Consider the following 20,821-nt stretch of genomic DNA (forward strand, 5'->3'; position numbering starts at 1 on the left):
ATGGCTGTTTTAAGCCCACAAAGTTTGAGGTTCTTTGTTATGCAGCTGTAACGGACTGATACAGGGGTGGGAGGAAGCTATGACTACCTACTAAGCAGGCATTTTGCCAAATATTTTGCAGGCATGAACTCGTTCAATTCCTACAACAGAAAGGTAAACACCACTGCTGGTCTGCCTTTAAAGATGGAGACACTGGGAGTCACAGGAACTAAGTAGCTGGACACAGGACACATGCCTGTGGGCAACAGGATCAAGCCTGAAGCCCAGAGCTGACCTGGAGCCAAAGCTGTGTCCCATGGTGGTACCTCCCAGTTCTGGAATTCTCCCCCCAGCTCTGTTATGAGCTGACTGACCAGCCTGGGACAGCCTGCCTTCTCACCTGTGCAACAACAGACTCCCAGCCTTATGCCCGTGGCCTGGCCTGACCTCTGCCTTTGGACACACGAGGATGGCCCCTGTGGACCTACAAAATTAGGCCTTTTGAGGCCTGTGGAACTGGACACATAGACACTCATGAGGGGCAGCTACCCAGCAACAGTGGCAATGGGGGGAGAAAAGTGTGCTCTGGAGCATGGAGCTTTTTGCGAGGGAGCTAAGAAGTAATTTCTTTTGGGGGCGCCTGGGTAGCTCAGTCAGTTAAGTGTCCAACTCTTGATTTTGGCTGAGGTCATGATCTTAGGGTTGGAGATCGAGCCCCGCATCCCCATGCCCAGCATGGATCCTGCTTAAGACTCTCTCTCTCCCTCTGCCCCTCCCCTGCCTTAAAAAAAAAAAAAAAGGAAGAAGAAGCATCTCTTTCTACGTCTAGCATTTACCCTGTGCCGAGCACTGCTCTAAGGGTTTTATGAGTAGTTGCTCATTAATTGTCACAGCAGCCCTGTGAGGTGGAGACCTGGTTGTATGGATAGGAAAACTGAGACACAGAGGGGTTATTGAATTCGCTCAAAGTTACATGGCTAGTGAGGGATGGAACTGGTAGTTGGATCTGTCAGTTTGGCGGAAGAATCCCATGTGGAGGGATGTTAAAACAGCTCTACTCTCAGACTGGTCCAAGCACATTCTGTGTTGTGTTTCCTTTCGTCTTAACATCGTTGTTCCTTGATCAGAATCCCTTGGAGAAAGAAAACGGAGATATGGGCTGGCACCAAAAGGGCAGATGGGGCACTCTGGGCTTCTCTCTGGTCCCCGGGATGCATGCAGTGGATAGCGCTCTCCCGCACAAGGAGAAGACAAAGGTCTGAAATGTCCCTGGAGAGATATTCCCATCTGAGCAGGCTCAGAGTCTCCGCTGTTGCCATGGCAAACAGCCATTACCGAGAGCCAAGCAGATCATTCCAGAACCCCCCACGCCACCCATTCCCTTATGACCCAGCACAGTGAATAGGCTGTGCTTTGAAGATGTGACGTCTCTAACCTGAGCCTGAGCTCAGTGTTTGGCTTCACCTTGGAGAGGCACATGCCCGTGCTCCTGCTCTGGCCCTGGAAGCAGCTTCCTCCCGCCCCACTGTTCTGGAGGGAGGCAGCGCGATGCTCAGCTGCTCACAACCCCTCAGCCTTAGAAACACACAGTAACTCTCCAGGCTGATGAGACTGAATCCTTGCCTTTGAGCTGTTGCTGAACGCGGGTCCTGAGCTAGTTTTGCATGTCCCCACATCAAACACCCAGGAGCAATTCACTGGCCAGTGACTGAGGTTGGGTTATTGTTTTGTTGGATTAACCAGAATATCTCCCTTTTTTTGGGCTGCGGGGTAGATAGAACGAGGTATAGTATATCAAGGAGTTAGCACAGGGCCTGGCCCCGGGAAGGGGCAAATTCATGCTTGTTCCTGTTCTTTGACCTGTTCTGCCCCACCCCGCCTCCCTCCCCAGTATACCTTCCTCTGTCCTCTCTTTCCCTGAAAAGTACTCCAGAAACTTGAAAGAGCCTAGAGGGTTTCCTGGAGGTGATATTCCTATACCCAAAGCAGGATGTATATTTTCCAATAAAATAATGGCCCCTATTTTTAGAATATCTACTGTGGGCCATGCACAGTCAGTATGCAGTCTCACTTGATTCTTATTGCAGCCCTTCAAGGTTTCATTATCCCCGTTTTGGTTTTTTTTTTAAGATTTTATTCATTTATTTGACACAGAGAGAGAGACAGCGAGAGAGGGAACACAAGCAGGGGGAGTGGGGGAGGGAAAAGCAGGCTTCCCTCTGAGCAGGGAGCCCGATGCGGGGCTCGATCCCAGGACCCTGGGACCATGACCTGAGCCGAAGGCAGACGCTTAACGACTGAGCCACCCAGGTGCCTCCCCCCCCACCCCCCCGTTTTTCAGTTGAAATTCTGATGAGTTGCAGAGAAATTAAGTAACTTACCCCAAGACCACAGGGGTTACCTGAACCTGGGAAGTGCGATACCAGAGCTTGGGCATTTAACCCCCATGCAATACTTTTTTGTGTCGTATTTGTGTTTGTATTCGCACTGGGCCTCTTCCCAGCTGCCCTTCATACCCCTCTTCCAGGTCTGGCTGCAGCTGTGCCTACCTCCCTGGAGGACTGGGCACTTCTTGCCTCTGCGCTCCCCTTTGGATTGTCTACGCCTTCAGTTAGGCAGTGGCCATTTGTCCAGTCCCTGGACCACACCTTCCAGTCCACTGAATGAATATGGAAAGAGAAGGGAAAGAAAGGAGACAAGCTCAAGTGTGAGACTGATGGGGCCATAGCCATGCTGGTTGGCAGGCCGTTGGAAGGGAAAAGGCCCCAGGAATGGGGCAGGTGTGGTCCTGGCAAAGCCAACTGAATGGTCACTATTCAGGGTCCAACAGCAAGCTCTGGACAGTCTGGGAAGCAAGCTCCCACTTTGAGAGAAGGAGCTGGAAAAATCCAAGCAGTGTTAGGTCCCCAATGAAGCAGAAGACAGGGGAATCAGAGCTGGGCTCCCGTCTGTGGGGCAACAAAGTGCTGGGAGGGAAACTGAGGCAGGAACCTTGTCCTCCATGCTGGGCCAACCCAGGGGTCCACATGCAGGCTTCTGACTCCTAGCATGACCTGGCCATGCAGCCTTGGGCCTGTGGATGGTAAGACTTTAATCCAGTCCCAGGGGCTGCAATTTTTAAGGCTGTTGAGACATCAACTGTCTGTTAGGATGGTCCCAGACCTGGGTAGTGCTGGGTCTGCAGGTGGGCATGGGCATCCCAGCTCAGGGAGCTGGGAGAGAAAATCAGGTGAGAAAAGGTAAAGGTGGCACCTCTCAGTATCCCATCTCTCCTACCATAGGATCCTGTGTGCACAGAGCTCAGAGTCCTCAGATCTCCAGGGTTTGCTCTCCAAGAATCCTTAGGATTGGTGTCACCTAGGGCTTAGGAGGGAAGGACCTGACAATCTGATTGTAGAACTTTATACTAAAGTGTTAATGACTACTTATTTTTTTAAAAAAGGGTCTGAGGACCTCAAAGAGGCCCCTTCTTGGTGTGATGTGGGGGTGGGGGTGTTGACTAAGCTGGGGGTGCCAAATATGCCAGTAGCCTAATTAAAGCCTACTCGTCTCCCCCCACAGCTTCTTCTCTGCTCTTATAGATGTCCTTGGTCCTTGACTCTCCTCTTCTCCTGCTTTGACCCTCCATGTTCTCATTCTTCCCTCTCCCTTACTTAACCACGGTGAGAACCAGTCCCTCATCTTGTCTCTGGCACCCTACCTGGGATATGACTTCTGGCATTTGCTCCCCACCCCAATCGCATGTTGGAAGGACCAGTAAGAGATGTCCCATTTCTGGTCCATGGGACCAATCAGCTGCACCCAACATGTCCAGCCTCCCTTGCTGGACCTCTGTGGGGCAGGAGGGACAGAGGAGAAAGTGATGACGACTGTGTAGTCCTTTGGGAGCCAGGAAGGCTCCCCTTCCTCCCCACTGACCCCTCCTTCTGAGGAAGAGGCAGGGAACCCACCTGGTAGTACAAAGCCAGCCATGTAGGTAGGCCACTCTGCTCCTTGGAGTCGGGAGCCCTCATCACCTTGGTGCTTGTCCTATAGTCCTGGCCTACTGTGAATTCCGACAATCCCAAATGGAGAGGCCAGCCACGAAAAAAGCCATGGGGACAGATGAGGCTAGGCCGCTCCTCAGTAGCTCTCTGCTGTTCGGCTCCCACATCTGGTATTTATTATTCCCAAACCCCAGCGCTGGGGTCTGCTGTGCTGGGGGTCAGCCGTGCTGGGGTCAGCCGTGCTGGGGTCCGGCTCTGCTGGGGGTCGGCCTTGCCGGGGCGGTTGGCCGTGCCGGGGCTTCAGGGAGGACGGAGGCTCCAGCCTGCGCCTGTGAAATGCAGTGGCCACTCTGTCCTCCTTGCCGTTTCCTCTTCACTTCCTTCCTGGAAGCCAGCTAGCTGCCCCTGCCGGCATGCGCACTGTGGGCTGTCCTGCCGCACGTCTGCTCCTGCACTCCCTGCTCCCGGGGATGAGAGGGGGTGCTCCCCAGTCTTAGGGGACCCAAATGCGTGCTCTGGCCTTCTGTCTTTAGCCTGATGCCATCATTACAGTGTCCTCCCTGGCTGTTACCGGGAGGGGAGGAGGAGGAAGAAGAGAAGGAAGAGGGGGAGGAGGAGGGGAGGGAGGAGGAGGGGAGGATGAGGAAGAGGAGGAGGGGTCATTGACTCCCATGGGGCACTGTGGCGGGAGAATTCCCTCCCACTGAGCTGTGGAACTTGAGTGACCAACAGGTTCAGTTTGCCTGGGACCAAGGGGGTGCTGGGAGGTGGGACTTTGAGTTTTAAAACTGAGAAAGTTCCTGGCAAGCTGGGATGAGTTGGTCACCCTGTGTGGAAAGTGGGGTTGGATGAGGCTGGAGGCAGTGCCTTATTACCCTGGAAAAAAAGTGCCTGCTCTCTCTGTTCCCTGGGCCCTCTCTAGAAATGCATCTTTTCACTCACCTGGCTATGTGAACCCAGGTATGGCTCCTGGGGGAGTGAGGTCTTGTCTTTATTTTCCTCCACGGTGGGTAACCCTCTGCTGAATTCCATGTTCTAAGAATTGGTGCACTTGGAATCTTGGCAATGCCCTGAGGATGAGATTGCCCCATTTCACTGGCACCTTCCCATCCCTGGGTGGTGGCCAAGAGCCTGTCTCTGAGAATGGAAGGTCCTAACTCGAGAAGCAGATGCATCGTCAAGTCCAAGGGTAAGGGTGGGAAGTGAGGGGGTCAAGGACTTCTGAGAACATGAGACAAAGCCAGGGTCAGCGCTGTGGTTGAGACTCTTGTTGATGACTCTCTAGTTTATAAAAGTCACTGTCACCTCCCCAAAACATCAGAGTGCCCATGGCGTAGGTGCTAGTGTGTAGGACAGGGAAGAGCTGGGTAATGCAGCAGGGCAGCAGGGCTGGGCCCTGGGGAATGTGGTCAGCTGGGATGGTCTGATGTGGCCTTTGTCCCTAAGAATCAGCTCCCTGCTCCCCTGAAGCTGAGATGAGGATTTCCAGCTCCCTGGCGTGGAACCTCCTTGCCTGCCTGTTGCTGGCTGTTCTGGATGACTCAGTCCAGCTGCCCACCCCCCACATTAGCACTCCTGCTCATTCTGTCACAGGGAATAGGGAAAAGAAAGTCCGAGACCTCAGGCAGAGATGTTAACAGGCGCACAAACGAGCTTCAACTTTACTCAAAACAAAAACAAAAAGAAAAACAAAACAAAACAAAAAACACCCCAAAAACAAAAACAAAACGAAACGAAAAACTACCAACCAAAAAAGCAGATTTCTGGTTTGCTTCAGTGAAGAGGAAGTTTTCTGTAACTTCTCAAATCTTTCAGGCCCCAGTGCTGGCTCTTCTCCCTGTGAGGCACCTACAGCCTGAGACCTTGCTGAAGGTTTCACGTTAGGCAGTTGGCATCAGCCACATTCAGCTTTTTCATAGCTGATTCCTGCCAATCTTTTCCTCTCCCCATTTCCAACCCCAAGAACGTTGCAGAGATTAATTAGAGAGAAGCTATCTGCAAGAAGGCAACGACATGATGAGTCTCTTGAGAGCAGGGCCCCTGTCTAATTCAGCTACTCATCCCATAAATATGTATTGAATGCGCCAGGCATTCTTCCAGGCGATAGAGAAGAGTGCTTATGGGCCCGGGCTCTGGAGCAAGACTGTCTGGGTTCTTCCCTTGGTTCTACCACTTACAAGCTGTAGGACCTTGGGCAAGTTAATTAACCTCCTTGAGCCTTAGGGATAATAATATTAAACTACCTCATAGGGTTTTAAGGATTAAAATATATATATATATATATATATATATATATATATAAATTTCTGAGAACATGGAATGAGAACATATATCCACCCAAAACTTGTACACAAATGTTCCTAACAGCCAAAAAGTAGAAACAACCTAAATGCCCATCCATCAATGACTGGACAAAATCTGGTACATCCATACAGTAGATTATTCAGCAATAAACAGGAATGAAGTCCTGACAAATGCTACAAGAAGGATGAGCCTCAAGAACATTCCGCTAAGTGAAAGAAGCCAGTTACAAAGAACCACATATTCTATGATTCCGTTTATATGAAATGTCCAGAATAGGGAAACCTATGGAGACACAGTAGATTAGTAGTTGCCTGGGCAGGGGTAGAGGAGAATGGGGAGTGATTGCTAGTGGGTACAGGGTTTTCTTTAGGGGCAAGTAAAATGTTCTAAAATTGACCATGGTGATGGTTGCACAACTCTGTGAAGATACTAAAAGCCACTGAATGGAATGCTTTATAGGGGTGATTTGTATGGTATGTGAGTCATATCTCAATAAAGTTGCTTTTCAAATGTCTTCGAACAATGCCAGGCACATATTAAGCAGTAAATAAGTGTTAGCTGGGATTATTTGGAGCTAGGAAAATAGGAATGGGAAAGATAAGCAGATTTTCTGCTCCGTGAAACTTGCATTCATAGAATTCACTTCTGTATCCCATGCATCGTGGAGCGCAGGGCTGGCACATGGCCCACACTTGCCATCATCAGACCGTGTGCCTTCTGTGAAGTCCTGTTGTCTTCAGGACTTACGTGAAGACGTGACTTCTGAGGCCTGGCTAGTACCATCTGCCTGTCCGTCCTTGCCCCTGAACAAAGCTCACCACCCTCTCATGGCCCACATGGCCAGGTCACCAGTTTTGCTTCTGGATTTTCTCTACTCCTGACTTGGCCTTGTCCTCTTCTGTAAAGCAAGCAGGAACTCAACGTCTCCTCGAGCCTTGCTGTTCTGCGTGAGGTTCTTTGACCAGCAAAGGATCTGCAACACAATGGAACGTGTAAGAAACACACCCAAATCTTAGGCACTGCCCCAGGACGACTGAATCAGAACCTGTGTTTTGACAGGATCCCCAGGTGATTCATTTGTACATTGAAGGTTGAGAAGAAACTCTGAAGCCCCTTCTGGCTGTCAAGCTCTATGATTCTATGGGAAGGCATCCAGTAACACCAGCCAAAATACATGGAGCCCTTACTCTGTGCCAGGGCCTCTCCCACGATTCCATCTCATTTCCACACGAGCTCCAAGCAGGGGCAATTGTGGTGCTACTTTACAGGGCAAGGAGCTGAGGCCTGGCTCAGGAAAGCTGGGCTTCTCTGCTGAGGTCACCTCACTAACTGGGGACAGAGCTGGATCTCAAATCAGGTGGGCCTGACTTCAACCACCCTTCATGCTGTGTTGTCTTAGGGGTCTGGGTGATGGTTTGGAGATGAACTGACATCAGAATTTTGCATTGCCAGGTGATGAGGAGTTTGCCAGGCACTTTGCCGTTTTGCCGTGATGGGAGACAGACATTCCAGGGGAAAGCAAGAACAAGGGCAGTGGTCCAGGGCTGGGAGAAAGTTTGGCGAGTCCAGAGAGCCACCTGAAGTGTTGTTTTAATAAAATGAATGATAATTTGGCAAGAGCTGGTTTCTGCTGAGCACAGCATGGGAGGAGGGGTAGGTAGTCAAGTTACCTAAATTATCAGCAAGTTTCGATAAAGTCTAATGACATTTTAATGTGTTTTCTGAAGATGCTACTTACTGAGGTGAAATGTATCGTACTAAGCAAATGTATCATATGCTCACGTGCTGGAGAAAGATCTTTCTTGTGGATTGAACTTGCTTTTTATAATTTAGCTGCCACTATTTAAAAAGGGTCAACTTCACCCTAGCCAGGTCAAGCATCTCAAGGGTCATAGACCCAGGAGTCTCTCGTTGGATGGAGGGACCATCACCCAGGAACTCCACGCTTGTTGGAATACTTCCTGTGTTTGCCAATCTGCCCAAGGTTCTGAAGTTGTCCTCAAGGGGGTCCTCATATCACTGGGCAAAGTGTCACAGAGTCACAGTGGTGAGGCCAGAAGTCATCTCATAATAGATTGTAGCCATGGTGAAAACCCTCAAAATCAAATCTAAGAGGCATCCATTGGAACGGCCATTTTTAACCCCATCTTTAAAGATTCTGTTAGAGTCTTTGCCCCAATGACGAATCACTTGGTAAAACCAAAAGAAGGAAAAGATAATCAACACATCCTTCTCCTTCACTTGGATTTTCCTCTTCTGAGGAAGTATCTGAATCATTTAGGAAGAATTGTGCTGTAAGGCACAGAAACTGCAAGGAAACGTGGTCTAAATAGCAAAGAGATGTAACAAGTAGCTCCAAGTTAGAGCAGCTCCAAGGGCTTGCTATGGGATGGCTTCTCAATATGTCTAACTCAGAGTATCGTTTTGTCCTCTTGTTGGCTTCCCTCATGGTTCCAAGATGGTAGCAGCAGTTCCAAAAATCTAGTGACATAAAAAAAAGAAGCTTCACCTTATGGGTTTCTTTTAAAAAGGTTTGAAGCCTTTCTAGAAGGCCCCTCACCAGTCTTCTCACATTTCATTGGCCATAACTGTGTTATATGCCCTTCCTTCCTTCCTTCCTTCCTTCCTTCCTTCCTTCCTTCCTTCCTTCCTTCCTTCCTTCCTTTACCTTCCTTCCTTCCTTTTCTTTCTTTCTTTCTTTTTCTTTCTTTCTTTCTTTTTCTTTTTTCTTTCTTTCTTTCTTTCTTTCTTTCTTTCTTTCTTTCTTTCTTTCTTCTTTCTTTCCTCTTAAAAGATTTTACTTATTTATTTGAGAGAGAGTGAGAAAGAGTACAAGTGGGGGGCGGGTAGAGGTAGAGGGAAAGCAGACTCTCCACTGAGCAGGGAGCCCGACATGGGGCTCCAACCCAGGACCCCGGGATCATGACCTGAGCTGAAGGCAGAGGCTTAACTGACTGAGCCACCCAGGCGCCCCTATATGCTTTTTCTTAAACCAATCACCAGCAAGCTACAAGTGGCTTCAATCAATGGAGATTTGTACCCTGGGGGTGCAGAGGACACTTTCTCCAAGCACTTGTCTGGGTTGGATAAGGGTGAAGTCCTGGAAAAAAAAAAAAAAATCAAAGCTCTACCAGCAAGAAAGAATAGCAGGGGGCATGGATTTGGGTAGGCAATCAATAGGATTTGCTAGTAATCACTTATTCATGGCAATGAAAAATTTCTTGAAACTCTGAAATCAAGGGGTGTTATAGTCAACTATTGGTACAAGAGTGCTGTGTAACAACCACAAAATTACAGATGCATCGGAAAAATAACCATTTATTTAACTCACTGGTCTGTTGTCTAATCTAGACCGTGCTTGGCTAGGGGCCTAGGCTCCTCTCCACCTGACCCTCACCCTCCTCCTGTGACCAGCAGACTAGCTTGAGCATGATCTTCTCAGAGAGGTGACAGGGGTGTGAAAGCCCAAGCCCCAGTGAGTAAGCATGTTTCAAGCCTCTACTTGCATCATGTCTGCTAATGTCCTATTGGCCAAAACAGGTCACATGGCCAAGTGCAACCTCAAGGAGCTCCACCCATTTAGTGGGAGGTGCTTCAGAGTCAGATGGCTGAGGGCTGGGATACAAGGAAGGGGACAAATTGGAGTCAATGATGCAATCTCTAACAGGGGGAAACACAAAATTAAATCAAAAAACAAAGGGTAACTTTAACAATATTTTTGCTTTTAAACTGCACTTTAAAGATTCAAAGACTTCCTTTCAGAATATAAAGGAATTTGGGAATGTTCAGGTGAATATAAACATTCAAAAATTTGTGTGTGTGTGTGTAGATTGCAAAGGGTCTCAAAAAGCAGATTTTTCTAGCTGTGAATACCACCAGTATCTGTGGTTGTATTAACACCGTATATCAGAGTACTAGTTTCCACAGAGCTAACTACTCTCATTGCCCCATCCTTCTCTTAAAAAGCAATACCTATGGTCTATACTGAGGAAATAAATAGAGACCACATGAATGAGAACAAACAAGCCATTTACTTAGAACAGAAACTCAAAAGCAGGCAGGGGAGTGGGGAAACTTTATAGGGAGGAAGAAGGAAGACGTTAAGAGTGCCCCAGCTGGAGATTGTTGGGGAAGTTGGAGGTGGATGACTGGAAATGGGGCGTTTTGTGTCATTGGTCCTGAGTCGGAAGCAGGGGCAAGAGATAGGGAAGCTGGCGGGCACTGACTGCGCCCTGGCCTTTCTGGCCGGACTGCTGCCGAGGCTGTGCTCTGGCTTCCTGGGGAGGTTGCTACAGAGGTTATGGTCCGAGTGATGCTGTCAGCCATGCTGTGGCCAGTGTCTGTTTCTATATTAGTCTCTCAGGACCGATGGTGGGAGAAAGCCCCAGCTCCTCAGCATGGTGAAAGAGCCCTTCACTCTGGGCTCCAGACTTTTCTGTCTCCCCTCCAGACATCAACGCCACCAGCACCCCCAGAGACACACACAGCTGGCCCCTCACCACCCCGGCCACAGGACACCTCTGCGGTCCCAGAATATAGTGTGTTCCCATGTCCTGCCTGCTTTACACCTATCCATCCAGGTCAGGCTCAAGAGCCCCACCCCTGCACCTCTCCAAAGCTCTTTTCCTCTTTCCCCCAGACAGAATGAATTGTTCCTGTCTTTGTGTCACCCAGACAATTTGTGGGAACATTTATTAGGATGGGCATGGGTCACATTGTGTGAAAGTCATGTGTTATCAGCTTGTCTCCTCCCCTGTGCGGTGAATACCTTGAAGGAGAGCATTTGGCTTTACTGGGGCCTAGTAAAGGACTTTGCAGAGAGCAGGCTCAAAACAAAGGCTCTTTGGAAGGAAGGGTGGGAGAGAAGGCCATAGATAGATAAGGTTGACAGATAAAATGCAGGATACTCAGTTAAATTTGAATTTCAGATAAACAATTTTTAAAATATAAGTATGTTCCAAATATTGGAACATATGGTTTCTTATGAGCTAACATGAAGCCTTTCTTGGTTTCTTATGAGCAAATAGGGGCACCTGGGTGGCTCAGTCAGTTAATGCTCTGCCTTGGGCTCATGTCATGATCCCAAGGTCCTGGGATCAAGCCCCACATTGGGTTCCCTGCTCAGTTGAGTCTGCTTCTCCCTCTGCCCCTCCCCCCACTTGTGCTCACTCTCTCTCTCTCTCTCATGAATAAATAAATAAAATCCTTAAAAATTTTTAAAAAAATATTGCATTATAAGTAGATCCAAAAATAATGCATGGGAGCATACTTATACTAAAAAAACTACTCATTGTCTATCGGAAACACAAATTCAGCTGGGCATCCTGCATTCTAATTTTGTTAAATATAGCAACCCTGACCACAGGGCAAACGCCTAGTTAAACCTCAAAGTGGTTGGACTCTGAGGCCAAGAGGAAATCTCCCTAGTCCACTCTTCCCTTCCCTGTGAGGCCAGGACTCTGCCCCTGGGGTTGGTCAGGCTGAGCTGCTATTGTGCCCGCTGATCAAACCCCAGATGGCTGACTCCTTCCCCGGAGATCAGAAACTAGGCTGCTAGTTTCCTGGAAAATGCTTTGAAGATTACCAGAGGAGAAGAAATGCATGGAAATGGCAGTGGAAAGACAGGAGGAAGGAGGCTTATGGTCCTTAAAGGGCAAGAAATTGCTTCACGTTGTCTTCATGTCGGAGAATAGGAGTTAATCCTGAACAGCAATGAGGAAGTGCTTCTTTGCATGGGGAAGTCTTCTGTGATGAAGCATGGTTTTCAGAGAAGCCCTGCCTGGTCACGAGAGAGGAAAAGACAAAAGCTGGTCCACGCTGTACCCCGATTCACCTTCTGGGCTCCACTTCATCTGTAAAGATTGTGGGGTGGATGTGCACGGTGGGTTGAATGGTGACCCTCAAAACCTGCAGATGTGACCTTCTTTGGCAATGGGGTGTTTGCAGATATAACTAAGTTAAGGATTTTGAGATGAGAAGATCGTCCTGAATTATCTAGGTAGACCCCAAATCCAATGACAAATGTCCTGATAAAGAACACAGAGAGGAGAAGAGAGACCCACAGAGGAAAAGGCAATGTGAAGGCAGAGCTGTGAGCCACAAGCCCAGGAATGCTGCTGCCACCAGAAGCTGGGCAGAGTCAAGGGGGGATTCTCCCTGAGGGGCTCTGGAGGGAGCATGGCCTTGCTGACACCTTGGTTTCTGACTTCTAGCCTCCAGAATTGTGAGAGACTAAGTTTCTGTTGTTTTAAGCCATCAAGCTTATAGTAGTTGTGATGATAGCTGCAGGAAACTAATACAACGTAGGGCTAGAGTCCTGAAGCCTGGTGCATCGACTGGGGGCTGGAGTTAAGGATGTCCTCCCAGAGGGCCATACACTGATGCTAACATGAAGCCTTTCTTGGTTTCTTATGAGCAAATGGCCTGCCATCCCATGGACTTCCAATTTTATGTAAGCCCAAGCCCTACTTACCCGGTACTTTATATTAGCTATTCAGTTGTTACAAACACTGGGTATAAGGCATTGTTTTAAATTTGAATATCATGTGAAAAATCTCACATGTACATTTTTTTAAAAGATATTTATTTTAGACAGATGGTGGGGAGGGACAGAGGGAGAGGGAGAGAATCCCGAGCAGACTCCCTGCTGGGCGCGGAGCCCGACAGGGGCTTGATCTCACAACCCTGAGATCATGACCTGAGCCGAAACCAAGAGTCGGATGCACAACCAACTGAGCCACCCCGGCACCCCTCACATTTTTATTTTTTTAAGATTTTTATTTATTTATTTGACAGAGAGAGACACAGCGAGAGAGGGAACACAAGCAGGGGGAGCGGGAGAGGGAGAAGCAGGCTTCCTGCTGAGCAGGGAGCCCGATGTGGGGCTCGATCCCAGGACCCTGGGACCATGACCTGCGCCGAAGGCAGACGCTTAACGACTGAGCCACCCAGGCGCCCCACCCCTCACATTTTTAAATCAAGTTTAATTATGTGTATATGGGGAATCCACATAAACATGAGATTCTCCTTGTGTTTGTTTTTGACAAAGCAAATCGGTGGTCTCCAAGTAAGGGAGCTCAACATAATCCACTGGGTTGCAGGAAAAATAGTAGAACTCTAGGTCCAAAAAATAAGGAAGCAATTATACTTTCCCAGGCTTTATATGTTGAAGCCCTAACCCCCAATGTGACTATATTTGGAGATAACACCTTTAAAGAGGTACTTAAGGGTAAATGAGGTCATGAGCATGGGGTCCTAATTTAATAGAGTTGGTGGCCTTATAGGAGAGAGAGAGATGGATCTCTTGTAGGCCCACATTGAGAAGGCAACTGTCCATAAGCCAGGAAGAGAGCTCTCACCGGAACTTGATCACGTTGGTACTCTGATCTCAGACTTCCAACCTCTAGAACTATGAGAGATAAATTTCTGTTGTGTAAGCCCCCCAGTCTATGGTATTCTTATGGCAGCCTGAGCTGACCAATACAGGGATATGTTATCAAAACCATCTGGGGACTACTGAAGTACACAATATGTGGTTCCCATATATTCCTTCTCTAATTCTTATCAAATTCTTTTTCCCCTCCAAGTGGAAATGGCTCAGAGAGGTTGACAGTGGCAGTGATGGCTCCTATTTGTTCTCGCTTCCCTTGTTCATTCCCTATGGGTGGTCCCTTCCCACTTTGGCCTTGGCTTAATGACTTGCTTTGGCCAATACGGCAATAGGTACTATGTCATAGGCAGAGGCTTGGAAAGTGCTTGTGAGTTGGAGCTTGCTTCCCCTCTTACTGTGGGACCTTCTGGCACTTAGTAAACAAGCCTACTGTAGTCTCAGAAGGCTGAGAGACCATGAGGAGAGTGGCTGTGGACATCCCCACGGAGGCCTGGGGCCTGTGCATGGGACCACCCCGGACTACCCAGCTCTGACCAGCTGGCCCTGAGCAGAAGAACTGCCCAGATAGCCCATGGAGTCATGAAACAGTAGAAAGGTTTGTCATTAGAAGTCACTAAGTTTTGGGGTGGTTTGTTACATGCAAAAAGCTACGTGATCCTCGGGGTAGATAGGTTATAGGGTCTTTCACCCAGTTTAGAAGAGTTGCAGTCCAAAATATGAATGGTCGATTGCCAAAAGTCTTCGCAGCGTTGTTGTCTTTGCACCTATTAGCACATACTGAGCACATACTAGATGCTCAAACACAGTTGTTGAGTGAAGATGGATCACAGCAAACACCCATCCAGCATTTCCTAAATATGCTTACATGGATTATTTTACTTAATCCTTCACCCCAAATATGCAGTAGGTACTATGATGACTATGCCCATTTTAAGATGGGGCAACCAAGGCCTAAAGAGGTTAAATAACTTGCCCAAGACCAGACAATTGAGAGCAGCCAAATTGGGATGTGATGTCTCTCATATGTCTGCCTTCGCAGGACCCACTTGGGTCCCGTGTGACACCACATATTCTCAACTGCCCATCCTTCTCCACTGGATGAATTCAGATAAAAGCTAGAAAGAGCAGTTTCAGAGCCCCTCTGTTGCTCCTGTTGTATTCGGGATGCACATCCTGCTGGGGCAGGCATGCAGTGGTGGATGGGGTCTGATCACTTAGCTCCGAGAACCCCGTTTCTCATGATGGTGCAGCTGTGGGCCCTGCCTGATTGAGAAGAGGTCATGATGGAGGTTATTAGGAGTAAATGACACACAGCCCAGGAGCTGGCAGCTTCCAGCGCCACTACCTGGGAAGAGAGCCAGGGTGCCCCTGAGGCTTGGGCTCACTGAAAACTAATTGATGCCAACTGCCTTCCCTGGGACCCAGGTGGTGCCCATTATGCAAAGAGACCAAGCCAGCTCGGTGGAGGGTCTATGCCAGGCAGGGTCGACAGCCAATAGCTTTCCCTACTGGCGGTCTGTGTGAGGCCTTCTGTCTGTCCGTCCTCCCGCCATCCATCCTTGGATGGACAGGAAAAGCACAGACTGAGTTACCCTGGTTGGAGCTGTGCACGAGCTGCCTGGGGTGATGGAGACACTTGGGCTTTGTGAATGGCAGATCCCCCTTGAAGGGAGTCGGTCTGGCAGCTTCTGGGCAAGGGCTATAATAGTAACTGGAAAGTGTGCTCAGAGCTTTAACATGAGGTTATTCTTTTAGTCCTTACAGGGGATGATTTCCCAGTTCCCTGTGCTCCTGCACCCTGTTATTCTCCGGCACGGTGAACTGTTTACTATGATTATTTTGTTTGCTTATTTATTTGCTTTTTTAATCTGCTCTTCCTCATTGGATATGAAGCCCCATGAAGGTGGAGACCTTGTCTTTTTCTCCATGACATCTCCAGCATAATGTTATGTAGGTAGTAGATGAACAATAAAAATGTGTTAGGTGAATTCTTCAAGACAGACATTATTCTTACTTAATAAAACAGAAAACTAAAGTTCAGGAATGTTGGGTAACTTGCTTAAGATTACACAACTAGTGAATGTTAGAAAACAAATTCTAACCTGGGTTTGACTGACTTTGAAGCCTGTGAGCTTTCTCTAAAATGTGAGGCAGGTACCACGTGTGGTAGGAGAGAGAATTTAGTGCCCAAACACATTTAAATAATATTGAGTCATAATGCAAAAATCATTCCTTTCCACTTATCTTTCAATCCTGATTATCTCAAATAATTTTTCCAAAAAAGAGCAGGCCCCCAAGCTTAGAGCTGGACTATCAGCATGAGGTTTGGCTATGAGAAGCAGAAAGTTTGAAAAGTTTGATTGAACAAATAAGGTACGTTTCTCTTTCAGTGTAAATGAATCATAGGCAAGTAGCCCAGAGTTGGAAAGGCAGTTCTATGATTGTCAGGAACCCAGCTTTCTACTCTGTTGTTCTGGCACCTTTATCATGTAGAGTATACTTCATAGCCCAGGAGAGTTGCCGCAGCCCTGGCCATCACGTCCACGTTTTAGCCATCAGGAAGAAAGGAAGATCCTGCCCTTTTTATTAAGGGCCACTTCCTGGAAGTCATGTGCAACAATTCACTTTATATTCCTTAGCCACTGGAGAATTTTATTTCTACTGCTATGTGAGGAGCCTGGCTTTCACAGGGTCCACGGGCTCATTGCACTTGGCAAAGCCTCCAAGATTGGAAGCTTTGATAAAATCAAGAAGTGCTCTCTGTTGTTGGGCAGGCTATAAAGTAGGACTTATTCTATGGCTCGGGGCCCAAGACTGATGAGGACAGGGAGTCAATCTGTATGGGGCTGTGTGAGGGAGGGCTGTGAGGGGCAATTTCCTTTCCTTGCCATGGTATGTATGTGTGTGAGGGGGCTGGGGGCGGGAGGGAGGGGCTGCTCCATTGTGTTGCTCCCCTCATTGTGCTACCAAGCCCAATGAAGGGGAAAGGTTTCAAAAGAATCCCTTGTAGGGACGAGGGTGCCCGAAGGAGGGGGAACCTGGCACTTGTTCCTGATGAGATAGTGCTCAGGCCCCGGACATGCTGATCTCCAGATGAGCCTCGTTGAGCAAGGGGGGAGAGGGCTGGAGAGAGGTGGCAGGGTAAGGGCAGGCACCAGTCTACCGATGTGTGCTCTGAACACCCACGTGTATGAGTTTCTTAGGAGTCCGGGGGACATGGTGGGAGGTGGCTGCCCCCGGGCCAAAGGACCGCAGCAGTAACAGGCTGTGGGTATAAATGCCAGGAGGGGCAGCTTAGGTGTGTGGTGGAGTGGAACCGGCTCGCTCAGAGAACTGGCAAGCAGGCGACCTCCTGGATCCAGGAGACTTCAAGCCTGCACCCACAGGCACCAGCATCCACAAGCTGCCCCCAGGAAGGATTAGCCGGGCAGGGAGCACCTCCCAACCCAGAGGAGACTGCAGTGTGCCGGCGCCAGCAGGAGACCTCTGTCCTCGCCCCTGAATTGCCGAGTCCCAGCCCCCAATCCCAGACAAGCTGGAGAAGGGAAGGGTTTTCTCAAAGGCACACCAAGCTCCCCTTCACTCCTAGGTGTGGGGAGGAAGAGAAAATAGACTGCCGGTCCTCACTCTGGTCCGCAGCCCCCAAGCCCAGTTTTGATGGGGAAGGGGTGACCTTGGAATCAGATAAGAAAATAGTGTTCTAAAGCAGACTGGGCTGTTTTAATGAGGAAAAGGATCTGAAAGCTCTGAAATATGCCCGAGATCTTGTTAAGGGATGGGGAAGGGGTACTCAGCAGAGGCTGGTTCATTCTTTTGACTTATGTACTTACCATCTATTTACTATGTGCTAGTCACTGCCAGGTGCATAGGTCCCTGCACTCGCCAGGGGGTGCGGGAGACAGATGATGGATGATAAACCCACACTCCCAGGGTGGGCAGTGAAATGGGCTATGGAGGATTTGGAAGGAGATGAAGGGAGGTAGCTGCCTCTCTGAGGAGGGGATCTTGAGCAAGGGCTTGAATGAGCAAGGGAGGAACTCCTGTGACTCTTGGGGGCTGAGGTCAGAGTTTTCTCCCCGTTTCCTACCAGAGGAAGCCAGCCTGGTGGGGTGTCCCCGAGGGTGTCAAAGCTGGTGATTATTAGAATCTCAGATTCCCAAGCCCAACCCTGGGATTTTGATCCGGTTGCTTCAGAGATGGGCCAGATCCTTCCCAAAAGCGACTCCTCTGATTCTGATCATCCGAAGGTCTGAGAACCAGATGGACTCAATGATCACATTTGCTGCTCACCATGTACCTGCTGGGTTGAGGAGGGAGCTGGATTTGAGAGCTCTCACTGTGTATCAGGAGTGCCCTGCTAAGCACTTTGCTAGCATTATCTTTTATCTATCTATCTATCTATCTATCTATCTATCTATCTATCTATCTATCTATCATCTATCTATCTATATCTATCATCTATCTATCTATCATTTATCTATCTATCTATCTATCTATCTATCTATAATATTTGCAAGAACACTGAGGTAGGTACTATTCTTCTACCCATTTTATAGATGAGGAAACCAAAGCTCATTGATGTTAAGGCACTTGCTTGAGATCACAAGATGGCATGTGGGGGCAGTAGGTTCTGACCCCAGCATGAAACTGCGGCCGTACCTTCTCCCTGCAGAGATGAGATAAACACTCACTAAAGCAGGAACCAGCCACCCAAGGCAGGAATTCCAAATGACAGATAGGAGTGGACCATGCACAACTTAAGACTTTGGAGGGACAAAGAGGCCAGCAAGGTCTGGATAGGGAGGAATAAGGGCTGGATTGTCCCCAGTGGGGAGCTAAGCCTGGGAGAGGAGGAGCAAGCAGAAAGCAGTGCCTGAGAGCAGGGACAGTCGCCCAGAGAGAAGCAGAGACCAGATACCACAGGGGCCCTGGATGGGGAGTGGAGGTAGTACTGACCTTGGTTCCCTATGGCAATTTGGAATCTCATCCCAGCACAGAGGGAGATAAACGGAGCCTAGGGGCCAGAGTTTGCCTGGAAACAAATATCAAACAGTGTAAAACTAGCAGTTTCATGTTCAGCATATCTAAAAATAGTAACTCAGTACACAACTAAAATAGAAAAAGTTGTCTCCCTGAGTCTTTGTGATGGGCACTCAGGAACTGTGTCCCTCTGCCCTCCTCCCTTGCTGTGTTTCCGATCGTTTGCATGATGCTTGAATGTACTTTGTCTCCAAAGTCCATGAGATCTCAGTAGCCTCATGATAAATGCTTCTGCCAGTTCGAGTGGTTTCTGTTCCCTGCAATCAACATATCCTTGTCTAGCATAGAAATGATGAATCTGGTGTCTGGTCCAGGCCAGTTGAGATGTGGGGGTGGGATCATGCAGGGTGACCTCTATTAGGAAGCTGGAAATTAAGCGATGGAATTTGAGCCATGTATAGAAGACAATGCCTGCTGCTGTGACAGATAAGGCCTAAACCCTTAGTCACTGAACACCCTAGAAGTTTACTGCTTTGTTTACACCATGGTGTGTGTGTGTTCCTGGTCAGGCATGTTCCTTCATCAGGAACCCAGATTCCTCCGTGTTGTGGCTCCTCCTTCCCTCCTGTGCCCAGCCAGGACTGCGCTGAGCCTGCGGGAAGCACCCCTGCCCAGATGTGATGATGATCCCTTCCGCTCACTTGCCGTTGGTGAGAATGAGTCGTTGGTCACACCACTGCACCAAAGTGCAAGGGGGCTGATGCTGTGGAAAACAGTCTGGCAGTTCCTCCAAAGGTCAAACAGAATTACCAAATGACGCAGCAATTCCACTCCTAGGTATGTACCCCAAAGACTTGAAAACAGACGTTCAAACAAATGCTTGTACATGAGTGCTCATAGCAGCACTGTTCACAATAGCCCAAAGGTGGAAACAGCCCACATGTCCATCAACAGATGAATGGATCAGCAAACTGTATGGAGATCCATACAACAGAATATTATTCAGTCACAAAAAGGAATGAAGTATTGGTATTGCTACACTGGTATGTGCTACAACACTGGTATATTTCTGGGTGAACCCGGAAAACTTATGTTAGGTGCAAGAAGCCAAACACAAAAGGTCATGTACTGAATGAACGATTCCTTTTGTTATAAGAAATATCCAGAACAGGTAAATCTAAAGAGACAGAAAGCAAATTGGTGGTTTCAAGAGGTTGGGAGGAGGGAGGAACGGGAAGTAATTGCTTAATGGGCATGGAGTTTTCTTTCGAGATGTGGAAATGTTCTGGAACTTGATCTAAGAGGTGACTCAACACTTGTGAGTATATGGAGTGCTGCTGAATGGTACATTTTAACACGTTAATTTTATGTTAACGTGAATTTCACTTCAATAAAATAAATGCAAAGGGGCTGGGAAATGTCATCCCAGGGACAGCTCCACACTCCCAAAGGGTGTTGGGTGCCCTTGGTGACCAGCTAAGCATCTGTGTACATCTTTCTTCATCTCTCCCCCAGAACACATCACCTCCCCAAGGGGGTAATTCAAAGACCTCCCAGGTCACCGTATCCAGGTTAAAGCTGAGGATGTCCAGTCCTCTCTTGAGTTTAGATGTGGCTTCCCTTGCTTTGGTATCATATAAACTAAAAGGACAAAGTTAGCTGAATCCCCCACCTTCATAGCCAATACACGGAGGTGGAGAAGAAACAGCAGGGCCACAATACAAACATATTCAGAAAGGGGAAGACGGGCAGACAGAGAAGCCCCTGGCCCCTGGCACTTGTGAGCTCGGCTGGGCAGGCCCTGAGGCGGGTGGGATGGTGGGTGGAGAATTTCCCTGATTAGACTCTATTCTGATTTCTGGGAGGAGCTCCCTGGTCCATTGTTCTTTGTGGCCCTGACTCCAACCACTGGGAGATTTTGCCTTGATCATTATCTCCGGGGCCGCATCTAAAGTGAATGTTGGAGAGTTTGCCCTACTTTGCAGCGGGGCAATTGCACAAGCCGACTTCCTGCCTGTGCAGTCTCAGGGCCCCGAGGGTTGTTTAATGCTTGAACAGTCAAAATATTGGCTAGTTTGGGCTCGTCATTTCTTTGGCAATGAAACACATGAAAATTGTAGTAGGCTTCTTACGAGATACCAAAAAAAGTACATTGTGTATGATTTTAGTTATATGATGGTCA

This window comes from Halichoerus grypus, chromosome 7 (genome assembly GCF_964656455.1).
Source record: "Halichoerus grypus chromosome 7, mHalGry1.hap1.1, whole genome shotgun sequence".
Classification (NCBI taxonomy): domain Eukaryota; kingdom Metazoa; phylum Chordata; class Mammalia; order Carnivora; family Phocidae; genus Halichoerus; species Halichoerus grypus.